Raw genomic sequence first — 15,125 nt, forward strand, 5'->3', positions numbered from 1 at the left:
ACTACAATTCCCCAAAGATTCACATTAGGGAAGAGCACCTAGAATAAGAGTAAGGTTCTCTTTTAGGCCTAGTATTTAACTGACTGACTACAGTATCACTGGACTATGCTAGTATAGCATACTGGTATACTACAGTCTCACTGCTTTTAATCTATAAATTGCAGCAATTGGGTCAATAGGTCTCAGAGAATGCTAACTGATCTTTGGTCATAAATGAGAGCTACAGTGGATCTATAGAAATCTCAAAACTAATTATTAAATAGGATTGATAATGGTGAGGCCAGGATTGGCCTGGTGTTGTGGCGCAGTGGATTAGGCTACAGCCTGTGACACTGACATCCCATACAGGAACCCGTTTAAGTCCCAGATGATCTGCTTCCAATCCAGCTCTGCTGGGGTCTGTGCAGTAGGTGTGGGTGATACGAAGGTGTGAAGAGAACAGCTCCCCTGCTTGGCAGGGCCGGGGGGAACTTCCAGCTGTTTGGCAGGGCCCGGCAGATTTCTCCCTGACCACCTTGACACTGTTTCACCCCCCCTCCTTTTTGCACCGACACTCAAGCACCCCACTAAGAATTCTGTAATCCATTGAGGCATTGTTGTTTGCCCCTGTGAGATGGATTTTGCAACCGATAAGAGCTTGAGAGTTAATGTTTCTGATAATGTCTTGGTGAGTGGGCCTTTGACAATTTACACACAGGAGCACAATTAAGCCCGTGCCATTTCTGGACACTTTATTGGGTACTTAACCATTGCCTCAGAATCTGGCCCAGACATGTAGCACACCTTCTGGAAAAGGGCTTGATAAATGTCCTAAATATTAATGCAAATGATGGGAGTGACAGCTGAAACTGCGATGGCAATAAATATAATTATTGTTATCTCAAAGGCTAGTCTGTCTTTGCAGTTTCTTTGGAGCATTGAAAATGTAGCTGTTTTAACCTATTTCATAATTTTTTAACTAGAGGAAATATAGGGCAATTTTATTAACATCATAGAGATATACTTTTGATTATTATTTGATTTTTTATGAGGTTGTAGAGCCTGCAGTTGTAGGGGGATTTAATATTTGAAACTTTTTGTCTTAGATCTTTGTTTCTTTTCTCTTTTGATGTATTTCTCCCATTAAGTGATAAATAAGTTGTGAAAATAAAATGTAGTAGGAATGTTTTACTGATTAGTAGGCAACCATCTGTGCCTTGACCTTGGAGTTCTGGCTGTCACCTAGTGGCTACTTCTGAAGAATGAATAACGGCTTGCTTTAAAGAAATTGATTATAGTAACTTACAGAATTATCTTTAAGAGCACTTGGTTGACCATGAAGTAAAAAGTAATTGAACATCTGTGCATGCTGTCTTAGTTCTAAAGTTAAAGATAAAAAAAATCAAACGTTTGTGCAGAGGCTTGTGATGTGTCTAATAAGAAGGACAGCTTTTTCTTGAGCAAAAAAAGCAAGAAGGCACCAAGTGACAGTGTCTGTGTCTTTCTTTATCGCCGACTCCATGCACCCTTCTCAAGCTCCGAACTCAGCTGCAGCTGGACTCCGGCACAGCTTCCTGTTAATCGGAAGGTAGAGGAAGGTGGCCCAGGTACTTGGACCCCTGCCACTCATACAGGACATGCAGAGGGAGTCCTGGCTCCTGACAGAGCCATTTGGGCAGTGAGCCAGTAGAGAGAGATTTCTCTCTCTCTCTCTCTCTCTCTGTTTGTATGTTACAGACTGTCAAATAAACAAAACACATATTTTTTTTAAAAATGGAAGTGTCCCAGGAGACTGCTATCTGTATATTTCTGTCTTAAAAAGCAAATTTTTGTACCTATTTAAAAAGAAGTACCTATAGAAAGAAAAAGAAATCTTCCATCTACTGGTTCATTCTTCAAAGGGCGACAGACGCTGGGGTTGTACTAGCCTGGAGTCATTAGCTCGGAGTTTTCCAGGTCTTCCACGTGGGTTCAGGGGCCTGAGCTACTGAGCCATCCTCTCTTGCTTTCTCAGACACATTACCAGAGAGCTGGATGGGAAGTAGGGCATCCAGAATTTGAACCAATGCCCATTTGGGGAGCTGACAGGTGACAGGTGACAGTTTAGCCTGCTCTGCCACAATGCCAGCCCCTGTCTGTACCTCATGGACAAGTTGAAGTTAAGATTGGGTGGACAGTGTCTAACCATTGAAAGGACTTTATTCATAATTTTCTTCTGTATTCAAGCCATTCACAAGGGCATGTTTGGCTTTGTGTGTCATTGATAAGTTTGCAGTCCATGATAAACTCTTAAATCTGAAGTTTTCAGAACTATTACTATTGCCTTACAATATCCTCTATCATATAGGCATATGATTAAAAAGATAATGTGACACGTCTGGAAGCATACTGTGGAATCAAGGCTTCTACCTCTTGCCCCTTCTCTATTTTTGCTTGGTTGCATTGAGTACTGGAAGAAAAGGACAGGGCTGAGGGTGAGCAATGGTGTAGCCATTAAATCGCTGCATAGGATGCCCAATCCCAGGTCAGAGTGCCTGGTTTGAGTCCTGACTCCGCTACTTCCAATCCAGCCCTCTGCTAATGACACTCTAGCAGGCAGCAGATGAAGGCTCAAACATCTGGGTCCCTCTCGCCCATGTGGGAGACCTGGATTTCTCTCTCTCTCTCTCTCTCTCTCTCTCTGTTTCCCTCTCTCCCTCTTTCCCTCCCTTTCAAATCTAGTGAAAATAAATAACTTTTTTTTAAAAAAAAGGATAGGACTGAATTCAGAAACAAATGTATTTGGCAGAGAAAAATGGATAAAAAATGAATCTAGTAGCCAGCATAGTGACACAGCACACGAAACCTTGATCTGCATCGCTTCCATCCTGTATATGGAACATTGAGTCCCGGCTGCTCAGCTCCCGATCTGATCTGGCTCCCTAATAATGCTTCCTGGCACAGCGTTGGAGTTAGCTCCAGTACTTGAGCCCCCTGCCACCATGTAGGAGACCCTGTTGGAGCTCCTGGCTACTGGCTTCTGCCTGACCCCGCCCAGCAATTGAGGCCACTTGGAAACTGAATCAGGAATGGAAGATTACTTTCTTTCTGTGTCTATCCCTCTCTATCATCCTGCCTTTCAAAAATCATCTTTTAAAAAAATGAAATTATAGTATTTTTCTACTGTAATTAATGCAAATTGTGGCATTTCTAGTAATATTCCTAGGTTAGGAGTGTTTTATATCAGAAATGTGAAATCTTATTTGCTTCAATGTTATTAGAGGAAAAACCAAGTGTGACCTTCATGTGTAAAATCAAATATTTTATGTTAAAGAAAAAAAAACAAATGACATATTATCCTGCTGCTTTTTAAAGATTTATTTACTTATTTGAATGTCAATTAAAGAGAGGGAGGAGAGAGGTAAATCTTCTATCTACAGTTCATGCCCCAGATAATGGCCAGTGCTGGAACAAGCTGAAACCGGGAGCCAGGAGCTTCGTCAGGTCTCCTATGTGGGTGTCAGGGGCCCAAACGCCAGAGCCATCTTCTGCTGCATGTCCCAGGCTCATTAGCAGGGAGCTGAATCAGAAGTGGAGCAGCAGAGACCTGAGCCAGCACCCATAGAAGATGTTGGCATCATACGCACTGGCTTTACCTACTCTGTATGCCACAATGCTGGCCTTTCATCTGTAATTTTAAATTCAGAACCCAGCACCAAAAGCAATATAATTACTATAATATAAAACAGAAAAATACATGTTCAAAACTACTTGTATGGAGATAGAGAGGTAAGAGATTGAAAAGGAACAAAGAGGGAGAAAAAATGAGGAAGCTCAGCATGATGGAGAAAGCGCATGATAGGCTTGCTAATGCTAGCAAAGGTCAATATAGCATGGACTCAAATAATACATGAAGGCATGCAGAAAGTCAGCACTGGACATTCTGGTGCAATGTGGTCTCCCTGTGCCGAAGGAAGATCTCTCGGCAACCAACTGGCCATATCTGAGTTCTCCCCCACAAACCACTGTCTTTGAGGTCTCCTAGTTAATTCAATCAAACATGATTTATCTCAATCAGAGGCTTTGTGATGAAACTGCCCACTAACTTCTTCTCTGTTTGCTGCAGCGTCTTCACACTTCTGTGCTGGCCTCTGTATGCAAGGGAATAGAACATTTCCTAAAGTCTCTGATTAGCCTATTCCTGGCTATGTTCTACCAAAGGAAAAAAAAATAGATATTAGAAAGGGGAAGGAGAGAAAAATTCCCTTTCTCTTTGCTTAGGTTCTGGCAGTGGCAGGGACCTGCAAGTCATTCAAGTCGTCTGAAAACACCAGCTCAGATGGGTCAGTGGGGGAGGACTGTGGGCCCCAGTAGCACCAGCATCAACAAACCCAGCCATTTCAAAGGGGCTGTGGCCTCCCTGGCTCCTGCAGCAGCAGTGAGAGTCCAGACTTTGGGCCTCCTACGCAGGGGTGGCAGTCATGAGAACAGTGGTGCTGACTCTATAAATATCAGTGTGCTCATGAGGCTGCATGGCATGCATGACACCCCGTGACTGAACCTTTGGCTGCAGGAGGCTTAAGAGTAAGGGTGACCTCTGCTGGTTCCGAATCTCTAGATAACATCGCCTTTCTATGTTATAATCATGCAGGCCGGCCCATTTACAGAACAAAGTTCTTACATCAAATTCCTTTCTGTCATCATTTTTTCTTTTTACTTAGGCTTTTCTTTCCTATGAATAAGAGAAAGAAGGAATAATATACAGGTACAATTTATTATAATATACAAATATATATATATATTTGTATATATATATATATATTTGTATATATATATATATATGCACTTGCTGAAGGTTGTGCTTGTTTTCAATATCAGGATGCCAAGATGCAAAGCGTTTCAAGACAAGAACATCTCCAAAACAGTAAGTTGCTAGAAAGCCTACAAATGACCCACTGAGCCTGGAAAAGGGAAAATATGACGCTTTGAAATGAAAAATAAATTGATAAAATTTCAAAAACCCATGGACAGGTTAGATTTTAAGTGTGGATGTTCAAGAGAGAATTTAGTGAATGAAAAGATGATTATTTTTCCCTAGTATGATTCCTTAGAGAATGAAAGAATCTGCCAAGAAATTTTTCAAAATAATAAGGAAGTTGTACATGATGGCTGTAGAAATCAAAAGCATTTCTAGCAAACAATTAGACAAGTTGACATTTTAAAAGACACCCCAAAACAGTAATGTTACACTATATCTAGGAACCAACCTTTAGAAGGATGTGAAAGACCATACCACAGAAAATGAGGATACTTTGCTGAAAGACAGTAAAGAAAATACAAATAAATGAAGATTTATTCATGCTTATTCACTGGTTGCTATATTTAACACTGAAAAGATGTAAATTGTCCACACATTGAATTATAGATCTAATGTAACCACAGTTAGAATCCCAATATTTTAGGTTTTTTTTTTTTTTTTGTGGAACCTGAAAGTCAATTCTCTAATTTGCATGGAAGTAAGAATAAATATGAGATTATAGGAATTGCATGTACTTGAATGGCAATTGAAAAAAGTTGCCAGTAGAACAGTCAAAAATAATTGTACAAATAGCATGGAATTTTGACATGTGACTGTGGAGTTACTGTAAGTTAATGGCAAATGGAGACTGCTCAATAAGCAAGTTGGAATGCCTGTATTTACCTTTCAGGGGGAAAGCAGTGTGTGCCTGTCTCCTGCCATGCTCAGACTGCAGAAGGATTATAAGCTCAAACTGAACAAGCAAAAATCATCACAAGACTGGCACTCAGGCCCGGTGCGGTGGCCCAGCAGCTAAAGTCCTCCCCTTGAAAGCTCCAGGATCCCATATGGGCACCGGTTCTAATCCCGGCAGCCCCGCTTCCCTTCCAGCTCCCTGCTTGTGGCCTGGGAAAGCAGTCGAGGACAGCCCAAAGCCTTGGGAATCTGCACCTGCGTGGGAGACCTGGAGGAAGTTCCTGGATCCTGGCTCCGGATCGGCACAGCACCAGCTGTTGCGCTTATCTGGGGAGTAAATCATTGGATGGAAGATCTTCCTCTCTGTCTTTCCTCCTCTCAGAATATCTGACTTTGTAATAAAAATAAAAATAGATCTTTAAAAAAATAAAGACTGGTACTCCAAAGTAGATGAATATCTGTCTTATCTGAAGCTAAGAAAAGATTATTTTTTAAGTAAAGTATATATTTATTTGAAAGCTAGCGTTACAGAAAGAGAGGGAGCGATGGAGAGATCCTCTGTCTGCTGGTTAACTGCAAGACGGTTGCAATAGCGGAGGCAGAGCCAGGCTGCACTCAGGAGACAGGAGCATCAGCCAGGTCTCCCACAAGGACGGGAGGACCTGGGCGGCGGGGCCGTCTTCCGGTGTTCTTTTGGGCCATTAGTAGCAAGTTGGATTGCAAGTGGAGCAGCCAGGACACAGCCAACACACATACGGGATGCTGGCACTGCAGGTGTTGGCTTTACCTATTATGCCACAATACTGCCACCTTAGGAAAAAAAATCCTTTAGTTTGGCACATAGAAAGGTCACCATAAAACAAAACAAAAACCAAACCAAACCAAACCAAAACAAAACAAAAAACAGATAAAGGGCCCCGGTGCAATAGCCTAGTGGCTAAATCCTCACTTTGCATGCACATGGATCCCATTTGGGTCTGCTTTGTGTTCTGGCTGCTCCACTTCCCACCTAGCCCCCTGCTTGTGGCCTGAGAAAGCAGTGAAGGACGGCCCAAAGCTTTGGGACCCTGCACCCACACAGGAGACCTAGAAGAAGCTCTTGTCTCCTGGCTTCAGATCAGCTCAGCTCCAGCCAATGCGGTCACTTGGGGAATGAACCAGCAGATGGAAGATCTTTCTCGTTGTCTCTCCTCCTCTCTGTATATCTGCCTTTCCAATAAAAATAAAATAAGTCTTTAAAAAAAAGAAAAGAAATCTAGATAGAGGTCGGTGCCTCCTGTGCTTGTAGCAGGATAAGCCTCTACCTGCGGCAGCACTGACATTTCCTATGGACACTGTCACAGGTGACGGAGCCAATGATTTGACTCAGGTGTTAGAAGAGAAGTGGAGAATGCTATGGGGTGCAGCCAGTGGTATCCAGCACCCCTTGACAGTGGGCAAATGGAATGTGGCTGTGTCACCCCGCCCTCTAAGCCCTCAGCCACTCTCCCCCCATCCATCACCTAGGTGTTCCCTCCTGCCCACCTGTGACTCTCACCTAGCACCTGAGAGGGGCGGTATAGCATTGTTGTGTAACCACTCCCCTCATAAGCCCCTTTAAAGGCTCATGATAAGGAGGGGCTCCCTCTCTCTTCTGAGTGCCTGGTCGGGTGCTTCCGTTGCGCTGGCCTCCCCAGGTCAGGTAAATCCCCTGAGCATGGCCCCTGTGTGTCTGCACCCCTCACCCTCTGCTTAGGTAGGACAATGAAGATAGCAATGTTATTTCTGGTTTGTGTGCTGTCTGGAGTTCCAGGAGAGGAGAGGCCTGGCAGTAGTGGAATGTGGGCAGAGAAGCCAGGGAAAGGTGAATGTCTGCAGCTTTGTAAGTGTGTCCAGGTTATTCGTTGCATGTCTCTTAGGATGGATAACTTATATTGTTGGGGAAGCTGGGACATAGGTCTACAGCTTAACAGACGGACTTGAGGGTAATGACCATTTGTTCCTCTTTGGGTTACGACTGATCGGATTATAATTGGTTGGATTATGATTGATTGGATTGCTGTATGGACTTGTGATTTGCTATTTCTAGTGTGCTGTTATCACCAAGCTTGGTTAATAAAGACTCCTTAATAAGCCTTAGTCATGTCTGGTGTGATGTCACTCGCACCCCGTAACAGTACCAGTTCAAGTCCTGACTGCTCCACCTCTGATCCAGCTCCCTGGGAAAGCAGTGGAGAATGGCCCAAGTCCTTAGGCCCTTTGTAGCCACATGGGAGACACAGAAGCAGCTCCTGACTCCTGGTTTTGGATCAACCCTGCCCTAGTTTTTGCTGCCATTTGGATCATGAAGCAGCAGATGGAATCTTTCTCTCACATTTTCTCCCTGTAACTCTGCCTTTCCTATAAAAATAAATGTTTTTTTTTTCAAGAACAGATTACTTTGCATTAAAATAACTGAGTTGGGAATCCAAATGATAACTTACAGAAAACTAACATCAGCACATGACCTGAGAAAAAAATATTTGCTGCATATAAAAACAAAATTTCCTCTTGGGCTAAAATATGAGTAAACAGCTAACAGGAAAATGGCGAAACCATATGAATAAGCATTTTACAGAAATGGAAGCACTTCTGGTCGATAAACATCCAAAAATGAGCAAGAATAAGACTGAAAATAGGAATGCGGACAATGAAGTGTTATTTTACATCTACACAATTAACAAAACACAGATAATACATCGAATATACAAGAGGATCTAAGTTCTTACATAATGGGGATGGGAGTACCACTGCATTTAAGAGAACACCTAATGTCTTAAAATATAAAGCAAATATTAAGGAAATTAACTAGGAACAATTCTACTTTTATAGCACGTGTGTTTGTTTATTTGGAAAGGTAGATTTACAGAGAGATAGAGAAACAGAAAGCTCTTCCATCCACTGGTTCACTCCCCAAATGAGTGCAATGGCCAGAGCTGAGCCGATCTGAAGCCAGGAGCCAGGAGTTTCTTCTGGGTCTCTTGTGTGGGTGCAGCGTCCCAAAGCTTTGGGCCGTCTTCCACTGTTTTTCCAAGCCATAAGCAGGGGGCTGGATGGGAAACAGAGTATAAACCAGCACTGATACAGGATCACAGGGCTTGGAAGGGGAGGATTAATCAATTGAGCCACTGAGCTGGGCCCGATGGTAGTTTTTTCATCTCTACCTAGCTAAAAAGCAAGCAGAAAATTCCGTGAACAGCTGAGGTGGACAGGATTGACAAACTTGATGAAATGTTCCTACCTGACAGGTACACATCACAATTGTTATTATGCACAGAAAGAACATTCTGAAAACCCCTCGACTATAAACATGGATGTCTAAGCCAGTGCTTAACAGCGGTTTTGTGTTGAGACCAAACCTGATGCTTAAAATGTTTTCAAGAATGAAAATATTATAGAATAATAATACTGACATAATTATGGTTTTGACTACAATAGCTTAAGTGAGAGCTCTTAATTTGAAGAGCTCAGCATTTTTAGAAATTAAGAATTGGGGTGGTGTATCGGGCTAATCCTCCAACTACTAACACTGGCATCCCATATGGGTATTGGTTGGTGTCCTAGCTGCTCTATTTCCCGATCCAGCTCTCTACTCACATCCTGAGAAGAAACCTGCACCCACGTGGGAGATTCAGATGTTCCTATAAACTGTTCAGATCAGCTCAGCTCTGGCCATTGCGGCCATCTGCAGAGTGAACCAGTTGACAGAAGACCTACCTATCTCTGTATCTCTCCTTATCTATAAAAACTTTCTTTCAAATAAAAATAAATTATTATTTTTTTAAATAAAGGACTGATGAGGTCTTTCATAAGAGAAATTAAGAATCAACTTTTCCTTAGCTGTAGCAACTGTTTACTTAGGCAAGTGTTACACTGCTTGGAGAAAAGCAGCCACTAGCTGGTGGGCATTCTGGGTCTGCTAAATGCCAAATTTGCATTAACTATACAAGTGTGCCAGCATAGTTGCCTATTTTATTTTTTAAGATATGTGGGGAACTCTAGTATGCTGCTGCAGAGGGGGCAGGGGACATGCCACCCTAGGCCTCAGGCATGTCATGGACCACCATGTGGCTGGTGGGGTGGGAGGCTCTGTGCTGCTCCAGGGAAGGCATTCTGGAGACGTATTGAGTGGGAACAGCTGAGGGCATGCTTGATAGGTGAGGAGTGACTTCTGGCAGCTTCCACAGACCATCTGCTGGGCTGTAGTTCCCACTGATGAGTGTGAGAGCTGGAGCTGGATAAGGCTACAAGTGTGCATGTGAGCTAGGTGTTGGGGCAGGCCAGGCATGGGATGGGACTTGCTGGGCTACTCTGTGGCACCTGCTGGTTCATATGAGAGCCAGGCATAGGGGGATGGGCCAGGTTGGGCTAGTCTGTAGCACCCACCAGTGAGAACCAGATGGATGAAGGCTGGTCAGTCTGGGCTATAGTACCTGCCAATGATTGTTGACACTGGGGGTGGGTCATATCAGAACGGGCTGCAGAACCTGCTGGCACATGCAAGATCCAGCTGAGAATAGACCTGGTAGGAGAACTTAAGGAACTCTTTCCTAGGCTACAGATCTTGCTGGAGAGTGCAATAGCCAGAACTGGGGATAGGCCAAGCCAGGCTGGGCTGTAGGACTCACTGGCATATATGTGGGCTAGTCCGTGGGGAGGTTGGGTTGGGCCAGTCCACAGCACACACTGACACAAACAAGAGTCAGGACAGAGTACAGGCCAGTTTACATGAGGGCAGGAGCTGGGGATAGGCAGGCTGGGCCAGGCTGCTGCACCTACCAGAGAGAGCTGGAACTGGGGGTGGACCAGGCTGCAGCACCAGCCGGCAAATGCCAAGATAGGGGGCAGGGCATGGCATGGCAGACTGAGCCACAGCACCTGCTGGAACATGCAAGAATTGGGGCTGGGAGTGGGCCTGGTAGGGGAACTCTGGGGACTCTCTTCCCTGGCCACTGCTTCCATTGATGAACAGGAGAGCTAGGACTGGGGGTAGGCCTGGCTGTGCAGGACTATAGCAACCTACTGGCCAGCATGTGGGCTGAGCCTGGGAGTGGCCAGTCTGCTACATCTACTGCATCCACTGGAATCTAATTTGCATAATCTAGTTTTAACATTCTGAGAAATCAGCAAGAAAACATTGATCAGACCAGCAGAAAATAGGCAAAAGATCTAAGCAGGCTCTTTATAAAAAGAGGAAATCTACAAGGCAAATCAACACATGAAAAGTTACCGAGTTTTACTAGCACCAAATTAAAAATTAAAAATGCAATGAGGTCCTATTACAAATCTACAAATTAATTCTGAAAATATCAAATGTATGGGACAGATACAGAGCAAGGGAATTCTTTTGTGCTATGTGAGGGAGTTAAGATTGGTAAAATCTCTTTGGAAAAGTTTTATTTGATAAAGTTGAACATACACATGTTACAACCAGTACTTCCAGTCAGGTGTATATTTATTTATTTATTTATTTATTTTTAAAGATTTATTTATTTATTGGAAAGTCAGATATACAGAGAGGAGGAGAGACAGAGAAGAAGATCTTCCGTCCAATGATTCATTCCCCAAGTAAGAAGTGAGCGCAACAGCCGATGCTATGCCGATCCGAAGCCAGGATCCAGGAACCTCTTCCGGGTCTCCCACACGGGTGCAGGGTCCCAAAGCTTTGGGTCATACTCGACTGCTTTCCCAGGCCACAAGCAGGGAGCTGGATGGGAAGTGGAGCTGCTGGGATTAGAACCGGTGCCCATATGGGATCCTGGCGTGTTCAAGGCGAGGACTTTAGCCGCTGGGCCACGCCACCAGGCCCACAGGTGTATATTCTTAAGAGCAGCTTATATACACGTACGAGAATGTTCATAGCAGCATTTGTGTATAACAGGTGCATTCTAGAAACAAATTACATGCCCATCAACGGTGGATTCATACAGCAGTTGCATCCAACAAGGTCTACAATACTTGCTATTTTAAAAGAAAAATGGTTGAAATGAGACTTGAGCACCTCCTACATTTCATATTTGAGTCCTGGCTACTCTGCATTTTTGATCGATGTTCCTGCGAATGTGTCTGGTAGGTAACTGCTGATGGCCCAGGTAGCTGGCCATCCACACGGGAGACGTGGACTGAGTTCTGAGCTTCTCACTTCTGCTTGACCCTGGCTCGGCTGTTGTATTTGGGGAGTGTACCAGCAGATGGAAGAGATTTGTCCCTCTTCTCCGCATTGAATAAACAAATCAATCTTAGGAGCAAAAAACTCTTGATATTTGCTTGACGTTGACAAGGAAAAAAAGAAACTGAAATAAAACTGATGTAACTGCCGAACTTCAGATAGACATTGCTTTAAAACTAGGGATTCCAGCTGTCAAAAGAACTCTTTGAAATTAAATGGGTAAATGGGCCCGGTGTGGTGGCCTAGTGGCTAAAGTCCTCGCCTTAAAAGCGCCAGGATCCCATATGGGGCCGGTTCTAATCCCGGCAGCCCTGCTTCCCATCCAGCTCCCTGCTTGTGGCCTGGGAAAGCAGTCGAGGACAGCCCAAAGCCTTGGGACCCTGCACCCGCATGGGAGACCGGGAGGAGGTTCCTGGCTCCTGGTTTCAGATCGGCGCAGCACCAGTTGTTGTGGTCACTTGGGGGGTGGATCCTTGGATGGAAGGTCTTCTTTTCTATCTCTCCTTCTCTCTGTATATCTGACTTTGCGATTAAAAATAAAATAAATCTTTGAAAAACAAAGGAAATGAAGTGGAAGAAAAATTAGGAAAAAAAGCAACAGTGTGCCATCTCAGAGCTGTTGGGGGCTGGGTGCTAGCCTCTGTGGTCAGGTACGTAAGGCAGAAGCAATGGGCAGCCCTCAAGTGAGAAGCAAGATTCAAGGATACGGTTAGGATTTGAAGTTTGCCAACTCTGAAAGGTCGACCCCAAAGGCGAGCTGGAAGACGCAGCGTTTAGAGCCAGGAAAGCAGTTGGCGTCAGCAGTGAGCCGCGACTCAGGAGCCCTGGAGGAGGTCAGAGTGATGAAGGCCTGCTCGCAGCACTGACAGCAGTCACACCAGCTCCCCCTTGTGTTTATTCCAGGGCCTGCAGCCAGACAATAGAGCGTGGCTTTCATCCATGGACGTTTCTCAGTGTGAATGCTGGTAAGCATGCTGCCTGCAACACGATGGAGAGCTCCATTTTCATAAGCTTAGAATATTCCATGGGGTGGGAGGAGGTCCAGCAGGAAAGCTCCTTTGAACCCCGACTGAGCAGCCCCCCAAGAACCACAGCATGCCTTTCTGACTAGCTGTCTGTCCCAGAGCTAGGGTATGGCAGTGAGATCTCTGAGCTTATACTAGTGTCTCCTCTCAAAACTTGCTCTCCATCAGCTCGAGACACAGCAGCAGGGCCTCTTTTCACAGTTCGGATGGGCAGTGGGCTCCAAGAGAAACTTCCATTGTAAACAAACTGCCTATGGGGACAAAGCAAACCATTTGTAACACAGCAAATTGTTTTGAGAGGGGAAGCTTCCTGATAGGGGAGCACAGTGGATGAAGAAGGGAGCACAGTCCTCCCACCTTAGAACAGGGTAGGAAGCTCTCGGCTAACAGCTGGCAATGGGTTTGGGTTAGCTGGCTTTCTCACAGTCCGTGATGCACTGGGCCAGCCTTCTGCACAATTGTGTCAAAAGACAAGTGCAGGTGCAGGCTTTCACCAGGACGGAATCTGGGTGCTAGCCACAGATTCAGGAAGGGTCTCTGGAGTCATCAAAAAGGAACCAGCTGCCTACTTGCCTGTGTTTTTGTTTTTAATTGAAGCACAGACGGATGCCTGTCTTCATGTGTCTAAAGCTTACTCACCAGAGGGGTGGTTGTCTTGGTTGTCCATCCTCTCAAAACATCCTGGATCTCACAGGCAGTCCCAGGTTCCTTAGTCAGCTTCTGAGCCAGGGTTGCCACTTGAATCTGTCAAACTCTTGAGAAGTCCCAGCCGTTTGCTATCGACCACACTGCCCTCTGCTGACCAAACTCAGATTTGCTAAATGCTTTTATTGCAAGCTGAAGTGGCCATTGTATCAATGTGTGAAACTCCTATGATAAGAGCCTCACCGTAGATCAACTGCTTGCCCAATTTCTATCACCCTTGGTTCCTTTTCCTGGTTCAATATAACTTATGCCTTTGAATAGCTTCAGAAAACATTTCCTGAGGTTCCTGGAAAGGGAGATGCCCCCCTCCTATGTTCATTTATCTGATTGTGACTTAATGTCTGCTTTGACATTTTCTTGTAAGATCAAGATTTAAGATCTATTCTGTTTTCTAAGCCATGGATCTTCTTTCTTGGTCTTCAAGTATGTTGACCAACATACACTCTTATAAGCGATTTTAAAAAAGAGGTTAGCAAGGGGCTGGCACTGTGGTGCAACAGGCTAATCCTCCACCTGTGATACTGGCATCCCAAATGGTGCTGGTTCTAGTCCCAGCTGCTCCACTTCCTATCCAGCTCCATGCTAATGGCCTGGGAAAGCAGCGGAGGATAGCTCAAGTCTTTGGGCCCCTATGGCCACGTGGGAGTCCTGAAAGAAACTCTTGACTCCTGGGTTTGGATTGGTACAACTCTGGCTGTCACAGCCATTTTGGGAGTGAGTATGGAAGACCTCTCTGTAATTTTGACTTTCAAGTAAGAAACAGATACAATTTTTTTTCCTAAAAAGTGTGTGTGTGTGTGTGTGTGTGTGTGTGTGTGTGTGTGTGTGTGTGTGTGTGATGGGGTGGGGGTTAGAAAAGCTCTCTGGAGTACCCTAGAAGTTTTCACAGTGATATCAGTTGCTTTCTGTTTCTTCCAATTAAGACTGACCCCACAAAATCACCTGTAATTTCTAGCAGCGCTTATCCTGTGAATTTGACCCAGGACTGTCTTCCCTCCAGTCCCCTCTAGAAAAAAATGTATAAATATTTTTAAAAATTATCTCTCACATAAAGCAGTATACTATAATATCTCAAAGTATCAACAAAGTGCTTGCTTTGGCAGTACATATACTAAAATTGGAACGATACGGAGAAGATTAGCATGGCCCCTGCGGAAGGATGACATGCCAATTCATGAAGCGTTCCTTATTTTAAAAACAAAGTATCAACAAAAATAGGATTTTCTTTGCTCTGTGTCCCTTCTCTACCTTCTTTGACTTAGCTCTGCAAATTCTAGTACCAGAATATTTGTGTACATGTAGTTGTACAAATACATATCTTTTCACAGTTTGCACCAGCTTCTTTTAACAGGCTTCCACAAATCTAGAAATATTGGTTGGTGAGACCATCCAAGCCTGATAAAATCTTGGCCATACCTTCAAGTAGGTGGGACAAGAATTGCCCACCCATTTCCTAACTGGTTAAGAGATCACCAATAGGAACCTTTTACCTGCAGGTTCCCACCCAACAAAGAGAGAGTCAGAGAATGCTTCAAAT

The 15,125-nt window shown here is 44.3% G+C and overlaps 1 non-coding gene across 1 annotated transcript; it reads left to right on the forward strand.

The window, feature by feature from the left end:
- The first annotated feature begins 14,675 nt into the window (after positions 1-14,675).
- Positions 14,676-14,782, forward strand: LOC121158882. The gene has a single exon (XR_005884254.1). It is a non-coding gene; the product is annotated as a U6 spliceosomal RNA (small nuclear RNA).
- The last annotated feature ends 343 nt before the right edge of the window (positions 14,783-15,125 follow it).

The sequence above is a fragment of the Ochotona curzoniae genome, unplaced genomic scaffold (genome assembly GCF_017591425.1).
Source record: "Ochotona curzoniae isolate NIBS_2020 unplaced genomic scaffold, NIBS_Ocur_1.0 contig_3819, whole genome shotgun sequence".
NCBI lineage: Eukaryota > Metazoa > Chordata > Mammalia > Lagomorpha > Ochotonidae > Ochotona > Ochotona curzoniae.